Genomic DNA, 21,401 nt, shown 5'->3' with positions numbered 1-21,401 from the left:
TTTCCTCTCTCCTTCTCTTTCTCCATTTCTTCTTAATCTTTAAAAATATTTTTGAGACAGGGTCTCTCTATGTAGCCCCACACTGTCCTGGAATCTCCTGTATAGACAAACTAGCTTTAAACAGAGATCCACCTACTTCTGCCTTCTGAGTGCTGGAATTAAAGGTGTTTGTCACTATGTTTAGATAGAAGCACCCTTCTTTTTGACTGTCTTCTATCCTCTGCTGACTTCAGACTTTATTCAGACTTCTTGGGCCATTCAGCGTAGACTCAGCATAGCAGTGACTCTTCAGGGCTATTCTAGCACCCTGACTCGGACTTGGATTGACTATCTTTGCTTCTTTAGTGGAGGGAGCACTGTTGTCTATTTCCTGCCATAGAAGCCAGACTAATAAATCCCCATACATGTTTTATACCTCTAGAGAGCCCTATGAGGATGAATCAGTTTGTAAGATTCTATGTCAAGAAGCACATTAACTTTAATTTCTAAAACCCAAATGTTCCTATGCTCAAAAGTCATTTTGGTTTAACTAATTCTTTGTATCAATTTACTTGGAATAAATTTAATAATTCTGAGTCATGGTTATTGTGATCAGTGTTGTGGGGATGAAATGTTAAGACAGTTCCTGTACCTAAAGTGTCTTTAATTGGGAAAGATGCATCCTGGAAAATAACTCTAGTAAAGGACAAAGAATGGTCATGTCCCCCACGGGGAGGGACCTGGTCTGAACCTCTGCAGGGCAGGGTGAGCAGTTGGTTTGATGGAATGTGCAGGGAGTGAACAATCCAGAGGCAGTTAGAAAGGGGCTGTGAGAGAGGGGGTCACGGTTGGTATGCAGACAGTTGGAGAGAGATAGTTCGAGGCACAGACACAGGTCTCGAGAGCAGAATAAGGCAGCTGGTCAAGGATGCTGGTTTTGGAAAGAGGTAAGGCCTGTATCTGCCTGGCTTGGTAAGAGACACAGGATATTTCCATCCCACAGGATCTGAACTAACACAAACTAGGGCAGGAGACCCCTTAAGGCTCCTATGAACTAGAGCAGCAGAGCCACGAGGAACTTAAACTTCTGGATGGCATGAACTTAGCTCTTCAATGAAGGACATAGGGGATAGCTGTCCAAGGCTCGAGAGTTAGGGGGCTGGGAGTGGGGCTGCTTGAGGTTCTGGGGGAGAAAGGCATGGATGTGTCCATAGCCCACTGATCTTTGGAGCTGTGGGCCTATTGGTCAAAGAAGACACAATAAATAAGATTTGCCCCACAGCTGTGTGAGGATAAATTATGGAGGGAGAAAGGGTGCCCTGAGAGTCACAGAGTCCTAGGTAGTGTCATGTTGGAGGCTTTAGGAGAAGAGACATGGTTAATCTGGCATTTGGTTCAGGTTCCTTTGCATTCAAATGCAAGTTGTGTGCCTGTGAGTTATTTTGTCTGTCTGTCTGTCTGTGACAAAGTCTCACGTAGTCCTGGCTAGCCTCTAAATTCCTATGTGGTCAAGAATAACGCTGAACTTTCTGATCCCCCTTCTGCTTCCCCAGTCCTAGGACTGGCTTTGTGTCCCCTTACCTCTAAAGCGGGAAGATGTTAACATCAAGCAGATTGAAATGAGCTCCCGAGTATGGCGCTGTGGTGTAGAAAAAGCACTCAAACAACGTTATCATTAATAAGGGGCAAGAAGAAACTGAAGAGGCAACTCAAGGGGCCGCTGAGAATTCCATGATGGTGCAAACTCATTGAGACCCTGTCTTGGAAGGGCAGGGAGCAAGTGTAGAAGAGGCATCATGGCTTGCACATCCACTGAATGCCAGGTATGTAGCGCACATGGTTAAGAACCATTCTTATTGTATACTTAGGAAGGAGTGTCTGTCTTTATCACCACTGGACCATGTAATGGGCTTGTGGTTAGGAGAGAACTATGTAATCTGGCTATAGACAACCCTTGGCCCAAAGGCTGATTTCCCTTTGAGATGGTCCTTTTGTGGGGGCCCTTTTCAGAAGCCAAAGTTGGTGACCTTGAGATGAACTAGTTCTGACCTAGTCTCTATAGGCCTCCAGGATGAGGGCATCAAACAAAATGTCCTGTAGACTGCCTCTAGGCCAATCTGATGGAGGCATTTTCTCAACTGAGGTCCTCTGTTCCAAGATAACCTCAGCAACATCTGAGCAGCACACAGGAGCAAGACAGAGGAAGTCCTAAAGTCAATGGGAGGGGAAAAGGTGGTCAAGTCTGTTCCACTTCCCAGAATGCACTTCCTTCTCCGTCCCTATCTGTCTCCCTTTTCTCTTCAAAGCTGGGGGCCCTCCCGACACAAACAGACCCTACCTTTTAGCTTTCCTTGACATTTGCTTTTCTATTCGAGCCCAGCATACTGCGTGGTCTTTGTCTTGTCAGATCTATACTGCCACTGGTTGTTTTTGTTTTGCCTTGTGTTTGTTTGATTTGCATCTCCCTCACTCAAGAAACTCTACGGGGACTGGGAAGTCATTCCTGGTCCCCATAGTGCCATCCCTAGTGGCTGTCATACCGAAAGTCACCAATGATGCGGGTGTGTTTAGAAATGCAGTAAAGGGAAAACGGGACGTGATTTGTCCACCACTAGGGCTCCCGGGGCTTCAGAAGATGTGATATATAAGGGAAGGAGCCTCTCTCTAGGACCCCTCACTACTCCTGGAACCCATACATACCTTGTATCCAAGATTTGACTAGTCCAGTGGTTAGCCAGCAGAGGGCGCCCTGGCTTCAGCTGCAATTTCTTGGGTTTCTGGTCCTCTCCCTCTAGGAGCCTAGTAGCAGCATGCACTCTGGGGATAACTGCAGCACCAGACTCTTCTCAGTCAGGGTGGAAGGGCGGTGGGATCTTCTCTGCACAGCCTGCTCTCTGTGGGATGTGGAACCAAGAAGCTTCCAAAGAAGCACAGTAGCCTGGGTCAAGAAGACAGATCCAGTTGTGGCTTCACCCTCTGACCAGCTGTGAGATCACAAGCACTACACATTTCTAGGCCGCTTACCCATCAGCACACAGTGGGGCTCATCCTTCCCTGCCTGATGTATGACACATCAACTCTAAAGCATTCTGGGCTGAGATGCTACTGTTTGAACTAGTGAGGGCACTGGACCCCGGCATTGGGGGCTTCCCTCACCTTTAAAGGATCAGAGTAATGGGGAACACAGCCTCCTCTTGATGTAGAGGGAGGCCTTGAGGTGGGCATTTTCTAACCCCTTCCCAAGGCCACCTATGCACAGTGACAGGGATGAAGCAGCCAATCCAGGAGATATTGCTACTTTTCCAGAAAGACCCCACAAGAGCACCCAGATAAGGATGACGAGGGTAGGGGGTGAGGGCGGGGTTCATGCAGTGCCTGCTAACTATCAAAACGCACCAGACAGCACACTATGTTGGTTCTGGTTACATGACAGTCCCTTGACAGTAAGAAATACCTAGAGAAGGGCTGCACATCAGACAGGGCCGGGGCCTGGTGGTCGTTAAGTGCGACAGGTGCTGGGAGGAAGGACATTTAGCTTCACAACATTAAACTCACTTTTTAAAAAACGAGAGATTTCTCAGAGGTTAAAAGCAGTGACCACTGCTTGACAGTACACAGGTTTGATCCCTAGCACCCACACAGCAGCCCGCAAGCATCAGTAACACCAGCTCTAGTGTGTTGGAGACTTTTTTTCAGGTGTCTATGGGCACTGCACAGACACGATACATGCATCTAACACACACATACACAATAAGTCCATCTAGAACACTATTTGTTTATTGTCTTTAAAGTCACACTTATCGATGGGTTGAGTGTGTGGGGGCATATGTGTGTGGAGCGCAGTCCTGGAGCTCAGAGGACAGATTTTCAGGGGTTGGTCTTTCTTTCTACAATGTGGGTCTTGGGGATCAGACTCAGGTTCTCAGGCCCTATGGCTAATGCCTTTACTGGCTGAGCCTTTACTTGCCTGCCCCTAAATCAAAAATGTAAAAGCAAATCTGACCAGTATGTTCCTTCTGGTGTGTCTGCCTGTCTGAATGCTGTTTTCTTTTAAAGTTCCATTTATTATGTGTATGTGGCACAGAGTGGGGGGGGATGCTCATATCCATGGCACACATATAGGAGTCGGTTGTCTTTACCTACCATATATGGTCTGAGAATTGAACTTACATCATCAGGCTTGGCCACAAGCATCTTCACCCACTGACCCATCTTGCCAGCCCAGTTTTTGTGTTCTGAGACAAACAATTAGATTTGCATGTATCACTCAGCCATCAGAAAACAAAACAGAACCATGTTTCTGAAGGCAATTTGGATAAACGCAGCTTCCTGACTGTCACAGGCTTCCTGTGGACGTAAAGGTGATGTGCCTGGTGAGTCTCAATAGCAAAGGGATTGAGGGGGTTGACCATCAGGAAGTAAAGGACAAGGTACAGCTCCTTGGGTTGGGATTCTCAAGCTCAGTACCAATTCCTGGCGTGATACGGTTGGTTATTGCACGATCTGTAGCCTGCGAGACCTATGAGTAGAGCCTCCCGCTATGAAACAGAAGCAAGAGAGGCCAAGGGACCCCAGCAGCAGCTTGGCTAAAGCAAAATAAGTCAGCCTTCGGACTAATGGTTACTTTCTTTGTGTTCTTTCTAGAGAATGGCAAGATTTCTAGCTTCGTGGGAGAGCACGGAGAAAAGCTTGGCAGCCTCTGAGCAGGCAAGTCAGGGAGAATAAGTAAATCCTGGAACGAGACAGGGTGGAGTGGAGAAGGAGCTGACAGAGTTTCCGAGGCATCATCTTGGGAGCAGAGAATCGGCTAGAGCTGAACCTGGAGCCACCTGCCCCCATGGAGACTAGGGGAGTGGCGAGCTTCCAGTAAGCATCAAAGATTAATGCCTGGAATCCACCTCCGAGGCTGCATCAGCGTTAGACCTTTATACGTCACCTGTTGAAGTGACGTCTTTAGGTTCGTTAGGCTCGGCGTCCATGCTTCACGTGTGTGAACCAGATGGAGAGCGGCATGGAACCAAGGCTGCCTGGGTTCCCACTTCACGGTCCACAGACGGCTTCCAAACTCAAGAGTTCCGGGGGGGATGGGTCATGTCTGTGACTTTGCCACTTACTAGCTGTGTCATCTTGGGAACCTTGTCTAAATCTTTGTACCCCAGTCCTCTTTTCTGTCATATGGTGATAATGGTCCCGATCGGATACCTGGGAGGCTTAAATGAGGTTGCGTGTCCAAGCGATTCATTCAAGCAGGCTTCCTTTTAGTTAACGGAGATTCTTTTAAAAAGTTGAATTACTTGTATGGGGGGGCAGGGAGTAGCCGACCTTGATAGCTGAGCATTTGGTTATGACCGGTGGGCTCGTGAATGGGCATGAGGGGCTGCTGAACCTCATCCCCAACAAGCCCCGGGGATCTCCGTGTCTTGTGCCTGCATTTCTAGAGTCTACACTGTTCTGGGCAATGGAGTCTACAGCTTAGTTGAGGTGCTCAGAGACGTCCTGGCTCCGGCTGGATGCCTGGTGTGGGGTTCAAGGGCCTGTATGTAGGGCGGACCTCTTCAGCCTCAGCACTGTTGACATTGGAACTGAATCCTTTGTGTGTGTGTGGGGTGGGGGGATAACAAGGGCGGGGAGAGGCTGGCGGTCCTACGCATTGTAGGATGATTGGCACTGTTCACCCATTAGATGCCAGAAGCACCTTCCATCCCGTCTTGTCCCAGTGTTAACAAAGGAAACCATCTTTAGACCTTGATAAATATGCTCTCTGTTCTGGGAATGGAGAAGGGTCACCCCAGTGGAGAATCCTGGCGTTTCTATATTCCCTTTGGGGTGAACGTCTATAACTGGTTATAGCCAGCTGCGTTGTTTGTTGAGATTTCTTAATTTTGCTGATCCCAACCAGAGTCTGTACAATGACTGGCGGTGCTTTCGACATTGAAGGACTGGAGATGGTCCGAACCTCCAGCCCCATTTGAGACAAATGGCTGGATCCTGATCTAGGCAGCAGATCACCTGCTACTCGGTTCTCGTAGTGCCTGTTGCTTACACCTAAAGGTTTGGAAGGCTTTGAAACGCCACATGACCATTTTTTTGGTCCTTTCCTGCTGGATAAAATATTAGTCATGGTTAAACAGTGAGTGCCCTACGGGGAACAGGAACTTGATCTTCTTGTATATGAATATAGTTCTTCTCTTTTAAACCACAAACCCGAGAGCAGGTGGTTTCTCCTTCAGGTAGGCGCCAGAACAGATAGTATGCTCTTTTGACCGGTTGGTTGGGAGTCGAAATGGAAGCCTCTGGAATCTCCATTATTTAGGAGGTCTTTCTAAATCCTCGGAGGAGGACTGCATCCTGGACTTTTTTACTGTGACAAGGGCCTTTGGTTCTGTTGATGGTTGGCCTTTTATTTGCCATCTGCAGGCAAATGGGGTGTGGTCCCACTTTTTGTTTGATGTCTTAGGTACCGGTTCTAAGAGTCAGGACAGATGCTGAGGACTCAAAGAAGCTCAGGACCAGGCTGCACCCTGCCTCCTGTTTGGGTTTTGGGGTGTCATTTCCATTATTTCAGGAAAAGGGGGTGTCCCTCCTTGACATGTTTACGTTGTGGCTCCTTTGCACTTTCCTGAGGAAGAAAAGGTTTCCATCCAAGCACAGATCCAAGATCAGGGAAGGCTTCAGGTGGGGACAAGGTATAGTGTTTCCTTAGCAGGCAACCCTTGGGTAGGGCTGAGGTTGCTAGTGTGGGGTGGGTGGAGGGGTTGAGTGGGTGGAGCGATGGGAGGGGGGTAAGCAGTTTGGCTCATTGCTGGCAGTTGGAAGAATCCGATTTTTGAAGGATATTTCTAGACAGGTGGAAGGGTTGCTTTTTTTTTTTTATGATCCATGCCTCAGATTAGGGCATTTGTTATTTTTTTGGATAAATAGAAGATCTAGTTTAGGTCATGTCTCCTCAAGGAGATATAAGGGAACAAGCAATGGTGGAGTTAAGAGCCATGCAAGAATCTCTGCTAGCTGGAGTGGTGGCCTTCTTCCTTGGTGGGATCGGCATCTTTATCATAGAAATCACCGGTTACTTGTGTCCTGTAGCTAGCTCTTCAGGAGAGATGGGCTCTTGTACTTGTTGGTTGTGAAGGAAGGGGGGACCTTGGACCAGGTCGGGGGAGCTGTGTGCTGTGCGTGAGGCTTCCTGTGACCTTAGGATATGGTGTTGGAAGCTTCTGGTCCAGATGAGACTCCTCAGAAGAGACAGCCCCGTGGGTTGGCTGGTGGCTGTCTGTGATGCAGTGTTGCCCTGCTCCCGTGGTCAGGAGAGCTCTGTTGTGATGGGTGGTGCCTTCAGGACATCTCTGCTGATTGGTGATGCTCTGAGTTGTTTGGAGAGCTTGCTCTCTCTCTCTGTCTCTGTCTCTCTCTCCCCATCCCCCAATTTGTCTATCATGAAATTATGCTTTGGGTTGGCAGATTCCCACTTGTGTCCCGGAAGCACTCTTTTAGCCTCTAGGGCTAGGAGGAAGGCGTGTCTGCGGACTGGCAGGTTGCCATGGTCACCCCGTGTCTTCGGTTTGGTGTTGGTTCGCGTTCACCTCCTCAAGCAGCTTCTTCTCTTCCTCCTTTTTGATCAGCCGCCTGTCCAGCAGCAGGGCTTGCCGCTGCCGCTGTCCCAGCGAGGGCTGCGCGTGGTTTTTGCCTTCGTTTTCTAGACGTGCAGGGAATTTGGGGCCTCTTGTCCTGCTCTGCTAAATGACTCCCCTCCCCCAACCTCAACCCTCCGCGTGAAACAAGCTGGAAAGAGCCTGTTTTTCAAACCACTCTCTGACTTTGTCGGTGGGTGGCGGCAGAGCCACGACTTGCCGCTACCAGCCTTCTGAAGGCTTGTGTGAGGTTCCTTCCTTCCTGACCCTCCAAAGCCATTTTGGCCCCCTCTTTTTTTCCCCTTTTGGCAGGGGTGGAGGACTGGCCAGCAAATGTTTTGTTTTGGAGATCACTCTGTGGCTTGTCTGAGTTTCTGGGTTGTCACCGTGGGGTTCAGCAGCTTTCTGACTCTTTGGCGCATCAGTTGGACACTAAGGGAGGGTGTTTAGCATGGGCTGGGCTGTCAAGAGACATGTAAGGTAAATGGCACCAAGTTGTGTAACTCCTAAACTTGTTGCAGGAACTCCCTGGGAAGAGGGCCTAACAGTCCAGAACTTGTGGGTGTCAAATCTTTTGGATATTTCTTTCCTCTGTCCCTCTGCCCCTTCATCTCTCCCTCTGCCCATCCATCTGTCCGTCCATTCATCTGTCCATCTGTCCATCCATTCGTCTACCCCTCCCTTCCTCCTTTCCTCCCCCTCTCTCTTTGCCTGTGGCTATTGGCTCCTTCCCGATGATCTGATTTCACCTCCTGCCTTTAGTGAAGCTCCTGTCATCCCAGGAACGTGACTTTAGTGACTCAAGAAACCAAAGGCTGTGAGAGGTGACCTTATAAAAGTCTATCTCAGAAGTTCATACCCTCTAGCCTTTTCTAACAACAGGAAGTCCCTCCTGGCATATGCTATCCCCCCATGCCCCCATGATGCCTGTCTTGAACTCCCAAGCCTGCAGTCACTCTCCCCAGGGAGTGAGGGGTAGGGAGGGGTGGGTGAGGTAGGTGGAGTGGATGGGGTGGCGTGGGTAGCTCCTTATGATCTAGAGCTTGGTTGTGTGCTCAGGAAGGGCTTTTAAGAAACATGACTTTAGTTTTTAAAATGAGTGTTTGGAAATCTTTCTGTTCCCTAGCCTTCCACTCTAGTTTGCATTTTGTGCTCTGGCCAATTGTAGCAATCAACCAAGAAAGATGGTGAGACTTCAGGTTCTTCCCCAGGCACCTTGGAGGCAACATGTCCCCAGCTCGTGACGAGTTGCCTGCACGGGCACTGTTGGCCTCCTCTGGCCCGGGTTCTTGTCGAAGGCTCCTTTCTCTCTCTGTATTTAAGAGGATTTGGTCCGAAGGGTTCTTATGTGCCAGAGTGCTCACACATGGCCTTGGGTTTGGCTTAGGGCTCTGTTCTTGCCATCTTGACGTTTTTAATAATTTTTTTTTGAAATAGTTGGCTTTTTAGCACTGGGCTTTACAGATCAGTCCCCATGGTTCTGAAGAAGGGCCACGTCAGAGAAGAAGTATGTTGGTGTCAGAGTGGAGGTGTGCCCACAGAAGGTTCCCGAGTGGAAGGAAGGGAAGCTAGAGGCTGCCATTGAAGGGTAAGGAGAAAGGACAAGGTAGAAAGACTCAGAGGCTTTCTAAGCAGGAGGAGCAGGTCTGAGAATTGTATGGAATTCAGGAAAAGAGAGACTCCCCATCAGGATGCCCTACCTACTTGTGAGACAGTTGTGTTTAGCAGGGCCACCCCAGTCCTTGGCCTGGTAGGGTGATACATAGCCTGTAACACTGTCACAACATAACTGTTAAACAGCGACCACCTTCACGCTGAGCGCCAGTGTGGTGGGTTTTCTGACAAGCAGTGGGTTTTCTGAGACCCCACTCCTTGCTGGGGGGAAGCAGAAGCCAGTTGGTCAGGTGGCATTATCACAGAGCCATCAGTGGCCTGTGTAAAGTAGGCCACACACACATATATATATATCGAGGCCAGAGGCTAATGTCAGACAGTGTTCCTCAGGCGGTGTCATCATTGTTGTTGTTGTTTTGAGACGTGGTCTCTTATTGGCCTGGATCTCATCCTTAAGGGGAAGCTGGCTGGTGAGTAAGTCCCAGGGATCCCCCTGTTTCTGCCTTCCTAGTGCTGAGATGGATTTCAAGAGCATGCCTCTGTGCTTGGCTTTTTTCTGTGAGTTCTAGGGATCAAACTCAGGTCCTCATGCTTGTCGTACAAGCACTTTGTCCGTCCAGACACCTTCTGGGTCTGGTTGAACTTCCTACTGAGCACTTACCCGAAAACTTTTGAGCCCCACTCCACCCCCTCGCCCACCCTCACCCCCGGGGGATTCTTTGTGTCTCTGCCAAGTCTCATTTTCCTCTGTGTCCATTTGTCAGACGAGGCCGACTGTCCTTGATGTCTCGAGTTGGGTGAATCTGTTGGGGGAAAATCCTTCCAGGCAGGCGTCTTCAGGAAGGTGAGGGTGCTAGGGATCTAGGAGTAGTTCTTGGCATCACTGTTGCCATGGTCACCTGCAGCTACAAGCAGGATCAGGAGCTGATGGTCTGTTTCTCTTTGGGCGAGGGCCTGGGAACTCAAGTGCAGAGGGGCCGAATTGAGCATGTGCCTCAGATCCTGGAAGTTCATCATCAGTGGTTTCAGCTAGGACTTACTGTCATTTTTTTCCCTTTGAGTGGAGTTTCTCAGCACTGTGCCTTACCCACCTGTGGAATGCTGTCCACTATGCTGCTGATCAATGCTTCAACACAGAGCTCCCCCTTGTGTACAGGCACCTTTAATACACACAGGTGTCGCTCCGCATCTCCCGTTTTACTTAGCAGTGGGTTTTAACATGTGGCTGTCCCTCAACGCACTGAAAACTTATTGAGATGACCCAAAGAGCTTTTGTTTATGTGGGTTAAAGCTATTGACAGCCACCATGCTTGCAGCTTAAAACAGAGGCACTTAAAACGTGTCCGGACTCATTTGAAAAGAGCAATGACAAATGCACTGTGTGTTAATGCAGATTACATGTTGGCATTGCAATGAAAGTGGTTTTATTACAGCAGACTTTCTTTTCTAGATAGATGACAGTTTGTTCCACAGTGTGGAGGGGCCCCATGAACAACGGAAACTTAGAGAGCGAGTTTGGTTTGCGTGATCTTATACTACATGTGCTGGAAAAGAAACGGCGGGTGGGGTGGATTAAATTTTAGCAAAATCTTCTTAGGATTGATGGGTCTGAACCCCTAGCTTCTGAGTGATACCATTGCTTGTATTGAAAAGGTTGTGCTGTTTGGCAGATGTTCTGTGCCTCACCAGAATACTTACTGGTGTGGTATGTGGGATTTGTAGTGTCCCATACAAAACTCCTCATTTTAAAATGATATACGTCCATTTTTCTGTTACTTGCAGTTCTTACTGCATGGGCTATTATAAAAATCCTGAGAGAGTCTTTGCCTTGCTAAAGAGCACAGGCTGATGGTTTTTAGCTCATTATCAAGGTGTCTAAATATCACCGCTACCTTATCTCTTATTTTAATTCTAAAGCATTTTTCCTAAGTGAAACCTCATATTCTTTCTACATCTCCAGCCCAGGGGAACTCCTAATCCACGTTTTGTCTATATGGATTTGCCTATTCTGATTTCTTCAAGGAAATTTGTTTTTGTTTTCTTTTTTTCCCAGTGTGTGTGACCCCTTCTGATTGATTTCTTTCGCCTTAGTTTGGAGGTCCACCTGCACAGTTACCTGTAGCAGTACCCCGTGCTTATTTGTGATTAAATTGTACCCGACTGTTTCTCAGTTCACTGATAGGTGGCTATTTATATTGCTTCCACTTTAGAGCCATGACAGACAAATGATGCTGTAAATGCCCATTGCATGAGTTTTTATGTGGACGCACATCTTCAACACTCTTGGCCTTGTTTGTTTTCGAATGTTGCCAATTGCAATGGATAAGCATAGCTTGCTGTCCTGGCACCTGTGACCATGCATTAACCCCTGACTTTGCTGTGACAGTGCTCCAGCTCCTGCCTTCCCAAACTAAATAGGGAGAACTGAAAAAACTGGCTCTTGGGAAGTCTTTTGCACCTACAGTGGTCTTGGGGATTTCCCGGGGAGGGCCAGGGCTTGTAAAGACAGAGAGGGTTTGTTCTTTTACTCTAAGATGTGTACAGGAAGAGTTGCCAGATCCAAAGAGGTTCCTCAGGTTTCACTTGTACAGACAAAATGGTGTTAAGACATCCATTTGGATCCTGCATGTTTGCCGGGACTTTCCGTTGGTGTGCCAAGGGACTTCCTTGTGTCTCTTTGCCCATCTCTCCCTTTCTGAGATGGTTGGTTATGTTAAGAATGTCACTGCAGCCTGTGAAGTCTCTGCCAGCAGGTGGCTCTGCTCCGTAGTTTGTGTCCTTCACAAGAAAGGATATCCAACCTCCTAGTGAGTGACTATGTGAGGTTCCTCAGACTGACAAGAGGCAGCGCCCGTATCAAGTTGGTGTTCCATGACCTTTGCTGATCCAGAAGCAGGTTGGCTTGGTGTAAGCGGACGTGATCCGTGATACAGCGGGATGAAAAGTAATTGTATAGAGGACCGTGTGACGTAATAGGAGAGTGTTAGCGCAATCTCTTATTTATTTAAACTACTGGTTATGTTCTATTTATTTCTAGGCTACCTCAGGGAAGCTCCACAACCCCTGCCCTGCCGCCACCCCCTATTCACTCCTCTGTAAACCCAAACGATAAAATAGACTCTGCCTTTGTAAGCTGAAATAAATCATTTGAAGGCCGTCGTTGTTTTCCACAGGCGTCCATGGGTGTGTCTCGCTGTGGTTTTAACCTTGCTTTTCCCCAACGTCCAATGGTGTCAATCATTCCTCATTGCCGATCACCCTCACACACGCTTTTGTTACATGTCAGGGCATGGGACTCTCTGAAAGACCCTCTGAGGGGATGGGAATGCGAGGTCCAGGAAAAACTAGAGGATGGTGCTCTTAGAATGGGAGCAAAAGGTGGATGTGAGGGGGACTTGGCACACTAAGGCAGGGCTTGGACCAACTCCTAGGCCCCGCCCCTCTTCAGCATCTCTACTGCCCTTGCCACGGGATGGGTGTGTGTATTCGAGTCCACCACACTGAAAGACACAAGTGCTCCAGGTTCAGAGGAGCCCCATATTCTAAGAAGGGGTGCTATGGTTCTTCTGAGGTGTAGTGTGCTCCCCCGCCCCCAACAAAGGTTCATGTAACAGGGAGATTGCTCCCTAGAGGCTCCTGGAGGACTTGTGCCTTCACTGCAACTTGGGTTATCACCTGTATCGTGGGCTGGACATGGTGGTGCAGGCCTTTTATGGAAGCACTCAGGAGTCAGAGCCAGAGAGAGGCAGAGAGAGAGGAAGAGAGAGAGAGAGGCAGAGAGAGGCAGAGAGAGAGGCAGAAGTAGAGAGAGGCAGAAGTAGAGATAGGCAGAGGCAGGCACTTTTCTCTGAATTTGAGGTCAGCCTGGTCTACATAGTGAGTTCCAGGCCAGCCAGGGCTACATGGTGAGACCCTGTCTCAAAAGATCAAAACCAAACAAAAATAACAGGGTACGCGTTATTTTGTACTGTGGATACTGCCACACCAGGAAATATCAACCAACACACCTGAAGCATCTCTCTGCTTAGACCTGAAGTTATTGTAAGTTATGGACTGCATTGCTTTTATTGTGTTGACGAAGATATCTGCTCTACTAGAAACACAATAGTTTAGATACGGGAACAAAAGACTTTTAATATTTTCCTACCTTCAATTCTCAGCATGTATCTAATTCGTCTCCCTTTGATTGTATGCTGTTAAACAAACACATCCATCTTAATTAGCATGGCAAATTTTCTTCCACCTTTAATAAATGGTAAATTAATATGTATACCAAAGAGCTGTTTAAAAATAAACCTTACATTTCTAGTAAATGTTTGCTTCTCGTGTCTATTTTGTACACTCAAGGTTGTGTACAAAGGTTTCTGGTTATAAAGGGGCTTTGGTTAGAGTGGGTTTTAAAAGCTTTCTTCTAGAAGCCTTCATGGCATGTGGTGCTGTCATGTTCTGTTCCCTGTGTGGTTTTCCTGATGGGCCACTGGAAGACTCCTCTCCCACAGTCTTGTGTTCAGCTCAGCAGCATTCCTAGCCAACGTACCTTCAGCATGTCAAGAGATCCTGCCTGCATGTTTGTTTGGCTCTGAGTTAGAGCCTGTAGCACCACTGGCAACCGCTTACTCTCAGGTCTGCCTTCTCCAAGTAGCCTGCTCATTGCAAGGCCCAGGACTCAGTTCACTTTAAGGCCCTCAAACTGCCATGCACTGGGTCGTTTTTGTCAAATTGACACAACTAGAATCATCAGGGAAGACGGACTCTCAGTGGAGGTGTTACCTCTATCAGGTTGGCCTGTGGACATGTCTCTGGGGATTGGGGGCATTTTATTGATGAGTAACAAAGGCAGTGCCATCTCTGGTCAGGTCCCAGTCTTGGGTTCTATAAGAAAGCAGACTGAGCAAGCCACAAGGAGCAAGCCAGTAAGTGGCACTTCTCCATGACCTCCACTTCCGTTCCCCCTTCTGGGACCTATCTTGAATTCCTGCCCCCCCCCACTTCCCTTAAGTAATGAATTGTTAACCTGGGACTGTAAAGATGAAATTAACCCTTCCCTCCCTAAGTTGCTTCTGGTCAGTGTTTTATCACAGCAACAAAAAGCCAACTAGGACAGGCCTGTTGTTTGTTTGTTTTAAATCCAAAGAACAAAACTGACATTTTAGGCTGAAGAAAATGTTTCATTGTCATGTCAGCATGCCACGGGCATGACAAAATACCCGAGGGAAACAGGTGGTCATTTTGGACCATAGCTTCAGAGATTTTCATCCACGCAGTTGGCGCTATCTCCTTGGGCTTCTGTTGTGGCTGAGCATGATAGGGTAAGTGTGACAGGGCAGAGCCAGTGACATCACAGATGCCAAGAAGCAGAGAGTAGAGGGGACCAGAGACAAATTACTCATCCAGAAACCTCCTCCTTTCAAAACTCGGCCTCCACCTTCCCCAGTTTCCACAAGATCAACCATGACTATCACTGGATTAACCTGTTGATTAGGTTAGCATCCCCGTGTTCCGATCGCTCCCCCAAAGCACCCTTCTGAATGTTGAACACAAACTCTAACCAGTATATGATGATGATGTAATGTCTTTTTAAACCAATGCAAACATAAATTTTCCAATATGGGGATTTGCTGGGTGACCCCGGCCTCTGTAGTTTCCTTTTCCGGAATCTTTCATTCCTCCTTTGGGATTTCTTATCTCATCCCTTCAGGCTTAGTAAGGATCACAACCTGCTGGCCATGGCCAACTGGCCAGAGATTGCATCTAAGAAGGGTCAAACCTTTGACATTTGGATCTGTAACTATGGGAAACATAGTGCCTCTTCCTACTCAGAGCCAATTGGTTCTCTCAACAAGTGCTTTATTGGATATCTGCTATGTGTTGGTATAGTCTAGACACTAGGGATGTAGCCAGCAGTGGACATGTTTCCTGCTGTACGGAGGATATTAGTCTGAGAAAAAAATCAAGTCAGATTATTAATTCAGATTAGAGCAGAAACAAGTGACAGGAAGAGCGCTGGCATCATTTCAGTCCGTTGACAGCTCAGGTTGTCCTGGGAGAGCTCCGGGCTAGAGGAGGAGGTGTGGCTTTCGGCCGGCAATTCTCAATTGTTTTGCCCAAGAAGTTGTTTAGAGATGTGAGCGTCCATGTTCCACTCAAGGACCCTGCCTCAACACTCCCTGAGAGGCAGATACCTTCGGGGGCTCCTAGAGCCATGGTTGGATCATTTCCTACAAGCATTTCTAAGTTGAGCACAGGCTAGCCCCCTCCTCTCACCCAACGTTGGGTTTACTCATTCACTCATTGACTCTTGAGTCCACCATTGGCTGCTGCCCTAAGGACCCAGCCCCAAAGAGCTCCCATTACCCTTTGGAGGATGTGACAAGGAAAGGAGAGCCGCTTATACCCTCAGCCCTTGTGTCTCAGCAGGATCTGAGACCTTCCATCGGGACTCGTCCACTAGCCTTTCAGAGAGCCACCCTTCTCTCCACTCAACCAGCCAACTCTGCTCTTTTCCATCTCTCAAGCCATGGGAGACCAAGTGATGCTGTCTTCCACTTCCCTCCCATAGCTTCCTGTGCGGTCTTCTTATCTCCCTGACTCCGTCTTTCCACAGATGTTTTTCAGATTTTCATCTCCATCTAAATTCCTTCCGAAACTCTGAATCCATACACCCAGATACCCATGGATACTCGTCTTTGTCCAAATGTGCTAGACAACTTTCAAGCCCCCTTTTTCTGGTCTTTGCCCTTCCCAGCCTTGCCTTTTGTCCTTGAGGCTGTCGGGTGTGGAGTCCACAATAGGCCCCTGGTATCATCATCATCATCATCATCATCATCATCATCATCATCATCTACTGGTTAGGGCTTGTGTTCAATATTCAGTTCTAAACGTAGAACTTAAAAGGAGATGGATGGGAACCAGGAGGCTAGGGATATAATATTTACCCTGACAGAGTTAACTTGGGGGCAGGGGGATGTAGCAAAGTAGTGTAGTGGTAGGATGCTCACTCACACAGGAGGGACCCAGGATTTGACCCCTACCCCAGATAGATTTAACCTGGGACTGGCTGTGTGCCTGAACCAAATATGTGACACGCTCTGTAGGACTAGTGCCTCCCTTTCCTGGTTGCTTCTTATTCTTACTCCTTGTGGCCTGAAGTGTTAGCAGCCAAATCCACTGTCACGGTTCTGTTCTTCACAGTCCTCATGGATGCCTTGTATTTCATCCACATGTTTGTAAAAGACCTTTGTCACAAATCCCCCCTTGAATGATGCAATTTGAAGGCACCATCTGTTGTCTCATGGGACCTGGGCTGAATTAGTAATTGTCACTGGAGATGGGGCCCCAGGAAACAACCTGAATATTCTGGGGTTGAGTCAATTCATTATTCAAGAAGGACAGAAGGAAATGGGACATGGATTCTCCACTGCAAGCAGGAACAATCACAATTTCGGAGAGAATTATCAGCAGTGGCAACAGCAATAATAGGCAGGTGGAAAAGAAAACAGATTTCACATGGTTTCAGCCCGTGGTTTCTATGGCGACAAAAGGGGGTTTAAAGATTTTGGAGTCACCTGGATTCTTCAGAGAGCACACAGAGGAAAAAGAATTTTCAAAGTATACACATTTCAGAGCACAGGGAGAATAAGAAGCCATCTAGGATAGTCTCAGAGGGTCTCTTATCTCCCAGGGGGCAAAGGGCAGATGACTGAGATGAATCTTTCCTACTTACCCTTTCTTTGGGGGAAAGGGTGTCTGTTTGTTTTCAAGTCACGGTTTCTCTGTGTAGCTCTAGCCATCCTGGAACTCACTCTGTACACCAGGCTGGCTTTGAACTCAGAGATCTGCCTGCCTCTACCTCCCGAGTGCTGGGATTAAAGGCATGAGCCACACTGCCCGGCTTCTTTACCCCTTCTTCAAAGCCCAAATGGAATAACCAACCCTGGACATTTGCAGAGGCAAATCTCCTACACTGTGGGGAGAAAGTCGTCCTCTTTGGCTTACAAGGTAGGAAGGTATAAGCAGACACAGAGAAGGCAGAGACATTTGAATCAATGTCTCTTGAATCTCATCTCTTTTACTGCCAGAGGTAACCATTTCCCATCCCCCACCCCACGTATGAGAACCAGTCCTCCTTAGCCCTGGTCATGGTTACTGCATGCCTATGGTCCCTCCAGGCCCCACCCACACTTTTGTTCCCCTGTAAAGGTAGCATCCTTCTCAAATCACCCTAACGCAAAGGTGCCACCAGTTTTCTGTTAGTATCCCAATGGAATTGGCAAGAGGCTAGGCAGTGTGTTCTAAATCTGAATTCTTCTCCTAGTCCCTTAGAGCTAGTTGTCCTCCAAGGCTCAACTCTGTGATAGGCTCCCGGTTACTCAGGTCGACAGCCTCACTTACATTCAGCATAGATTTGTGTCTTTCTCTGAACTAGCCTCTGCCTAGCAAGTACTTCCAATTCGGCCTTATACAGTGCCAGTAGCCGATATTTAAAGACTTATTTTATTTTGAAGTATGCATATTTGTATGTGTCTATGTATATGAATAAATGCACATACTGGCAGAGGCCAGAAGATATCATTAGATGCCCTGGAGCTAGAGTTACAAGTGGTCATGAGCCTCTGGGTGTGGGTGCTGGAACTGAACGTGGGTCTCCAGTAGAAGTGCAAGCTCTGAGCCCCTCGGTCATCCTTCTGGTCCCAGGAAGCTAATGTTTAATGTAAGGTCTTCTACCATCTTGTTGGTTCAGGTCACCAGCCTTTCCTGATGGCTTAGCATCTGCTACAGGTCTTGCATAAGAGCCTAATCTTTCTACCTGTTCTGTTTTCTCTCTGGCCTGCTGAAACCACAGCAACCCTCAAAATAAATTGCCCCATCTCTGACGTCTTCCCTTGACATTTCCAATGACATTCAAAGCCCTTTTCTTCATCGTCCCCAAGATACCACACGAGCTGGCCTTGCCTGTTTCCCACAGTGCAATCTACTGTCCACATTTTTTCCCCTCCTTCTCCAGATCTTCCCCTTCATCTCATCAACCTAGCAATCTTCCTGCACACTCGGAAGAAATCCTCCACCTCAGTGTCCTGGTGTCACCTGCTTCTTTGCTTTCATGGTAGCCTGGCTAAGTCTCATGTTGGTTAGCTGTCTGCTTGCATCTTTAATATTCCCCTTTACAGAGAATCTCAAAGAGAAATCCCGTTTCCATGTTTACCTTTGCTTTGAAACTCTTAGGACGCCTATACATTTCTATTATGGTCTTCCCAGCCATTCTATCTTTGAGCATAGACTCAATAAAGATGCACCGAATGAAGACATTGAAGCCAAAGACATGATGCCTGTCCCAACCCAGACACTGCGATGCCAGCCAGGCATTCCCAGAGGAAGTGGTGGTGTCCCATACCAAATGGGCCATGCATCCAAGGGCACTAGACACATCAAAGGAAGTCCTGTTCTGGAGTCATCTGATGCTCAGAGCCTTGCTTCCCAAGCCACAAGACCTGTCCCCATATCTTTGTCCTCACCATCTCCCCATTGTCAAAAGCACATTGGGAAGAATAGATTGTTGGGATTTTCTTCAAAGAACCACAATGGAATTCCCATTACAGGATTGTTCTTTGTGATGTGACGTGAGGTGAAGGACCCAGCTTCCTCTAGCAGCAACATTTCCCTCTTGCCCTTGAGTGCCATAGGATACAACTAGCTCCAGCTAATTATAGAATGTTCTGGGTACCATTTTCCTCCTCTTCCTCCTCTTTCTCCTCCCTCCCTCCCTCTCTCCCTCCCTTCTTAAATCGAGTAAAGCCTCTGAGTTCTTTTCTTTCCCCCAAGGATGGAGTTTCTCCTGCCTTCTGTTAGAAGCTGGGGCAGTTGGGAGTTAATTGATGTTAGAAAACATTTAAGTCCATTTTCTGTTGCTATAACTGAATGCCACAGACTGATTCATAACAAGAAAAGGTTTACTGGGCTGGTTATTCTGGAGGCAGTTGGTGAGGAGGACTCTTACTGTACAACATGGTCGAGAGCACCAAATGGTGAGCCACATGTATACCAGCTTACGTTTTCTTGGGTTTTTGTTTTGTTTTTTAATATATGTGGCGTATGTATTCATGTGTGTGCACATGTACACATGTGCACATGGAGGCCAGAGGTTAACATTGGTTGTTTTTCTTGATTGCTCTCCACCTTTATTTTTTTGCGACAGAGTCTCTCACTGAGCCTGGAACTTGCTGATTCAGTTAGACTGGCTGGCCAGCAAGCTTCCAGGGGCTGCCTGACTCCACCTTCCCAGCACTGTGATTATAGACTTGTGTTTGGCTTTTGACATGGGTGTCGGGGGTCTAAACTCAGGCCCTCATGCTTGTGGACTCACGTTTTACCAACTGAGCCATCTCCCTGACCCCTCTCATCCTCTGTCCTCTTCATGGCTTTATGTGATCCTCTGAAGACCCTCCCTTAAAATACCATTAATTTGAATACATTATCTGTTCCAGGGCACACCCCCAAACATAGGAAAAGATTCTCTGTGTCTCTCTGTCTCTGCCTCTGTCTCTGTCTGTCTCTCTGTCTCTGTCTCTCTCTCTCCTTCCCCGCTTCCATCCCTTCCTCAGTTTTGCTGAGGATTGAGCTAAGGTCTCATTATATATGCTGTTCTACTACTGTGCTCTGCCCTCAATTCCAGAGAACCTTAGTGCCCCAGGGGCTGGGAGATTCCCAGGGTGAGCCCTGTTCCTAAGACTCCCCTCTGTAACAGGGTTATATGGAGCAGTGCCTGGCCTTTGAAGAGCTTTCAAAGGGGGAGCTTGCTGAGAGAGATTTCTTTAAGGTTGGGTCTGAAAGTGGCTTCCTTACTGTCGATTTTCTACATGGGATTTGAAGCTTCTCATCTAGAGCAGGGATGTAGCCTTGGTGTCTTTCCGGGACATGGGGTTTAGCTGACAGGCAGCCACGAAAGGAGAGAAATGGTCCAAATGAATCCCAGCCCAGCCCCTGTTAATCGATGTGTCTCCCCTACACAGACGAGACTGAAGACCGCTACAGATGGCACCGGGTACCTGCGAGATTTCTTGCCCCCCTTTTGTCCTGATGCACAGATACTTCGGCTCAGGGTTAACCAACAGAGCTCGTTTTTAGAAAGACCACAGCATCAGGAGAGCACAGATTTCCCCTCTGACCAGGGAGAACGCTTGCCCCAAAGAAAGGGCATCAGTAACCAGATGCATCAGCCAAATAGACAGGACCCGGTTCTATGCCCCATAGAGCCTACGCTATGGCATCTGCTCCAGTCATCCTGCCCAGGGTTGGAGTTTTGGTCTGAAGCTCAGAGCAGGGAGTCCTCCAGGTCACAGTGTGGATCTCCTCATCCATAGAGACAGTAGCAGAAGACCAGAGGGGAACAGGTACTGTTGGGTAGCTTGCCTCATGCCACGTTTTACCTGCCTCCCTCTTTTCCTCCTTCCTTCTATCTTTCCCTCCCTCCCTTCCTCCCTCCCTTTCCTTCTCTCCCTCCCTTTCTATCCTTCCCTCCCTCTTCTTTCCTCCCTCCTCTTTCCAATCCACCACATTCTCCCTCCTCCCTCCAGTTTTTTTTCTCCTCTTTCATCTGTCTTTGGCCCTTGTTTTCCCACCATTGGCTTCTTCTGACTCTTTTCTTTACTATTAGCTGACTGACAACCCCTCATTTCCAAGGTTTGGGTTTCTGCTCTTTCCAGCATCCAAACTCAAACACAGCACCACCTCCAGTCTCAAAACCATACACCTGCTCAGCTCAGGATGACATCTCCTGCCTGGCAGTGTGAGCCTCAACCTCCAGTTCCAGCAGCTTGGATCAGATGTCTGCACAAACCCAGTTAGGTACAGGGAAGGGGGGCAGAAGTCAGGTGGCACAGCCCTGGGCCACCTGCCCTGTGAGCAGGGTTGGGTTCTCTCAGAAATGGAGATGGCAGAGAAAGAAATGAATGTTATATCTGACTCACGTGGGTAGAATCTTTGTCTATTGCACCAGATGGGCTTCTGGGTATTAAACAGAAGGACATTTCCACAGGTGATCAGCCAAGTGTGTGTTCTATGCTGCTTAGAAGCTATACCACCCTGGACAAGTAGCTCAGTGTCTTTGAGCCTTAATCTGTTCGTCTGTTTAGTATCTGTCTAACATAATTGTTGGGGATTAAATAAAGCAGTTCTAATAAAGTG

The sequence above is a fragment of the Grammomys surdaster genome, unplaced genomic scaffold (assembly GCF_004785775.1).
Source record: "Grammomys surdaster isolate TR1022 unplaced genomic scaffold, NIH_TR_1.0 187, whole genome shotgun sequence".
Classification (NCBI taxonomy): Eukaryota; Metazoa; Chordata; class Mammalia; order Rodentia; family Muridae; genus Grammomys; species Grammomys surdaster.
The sequence above is the reverse complement of the archived record's forward strand: the minus strand, read 5'-3'. Positions refer to the sequence as shown.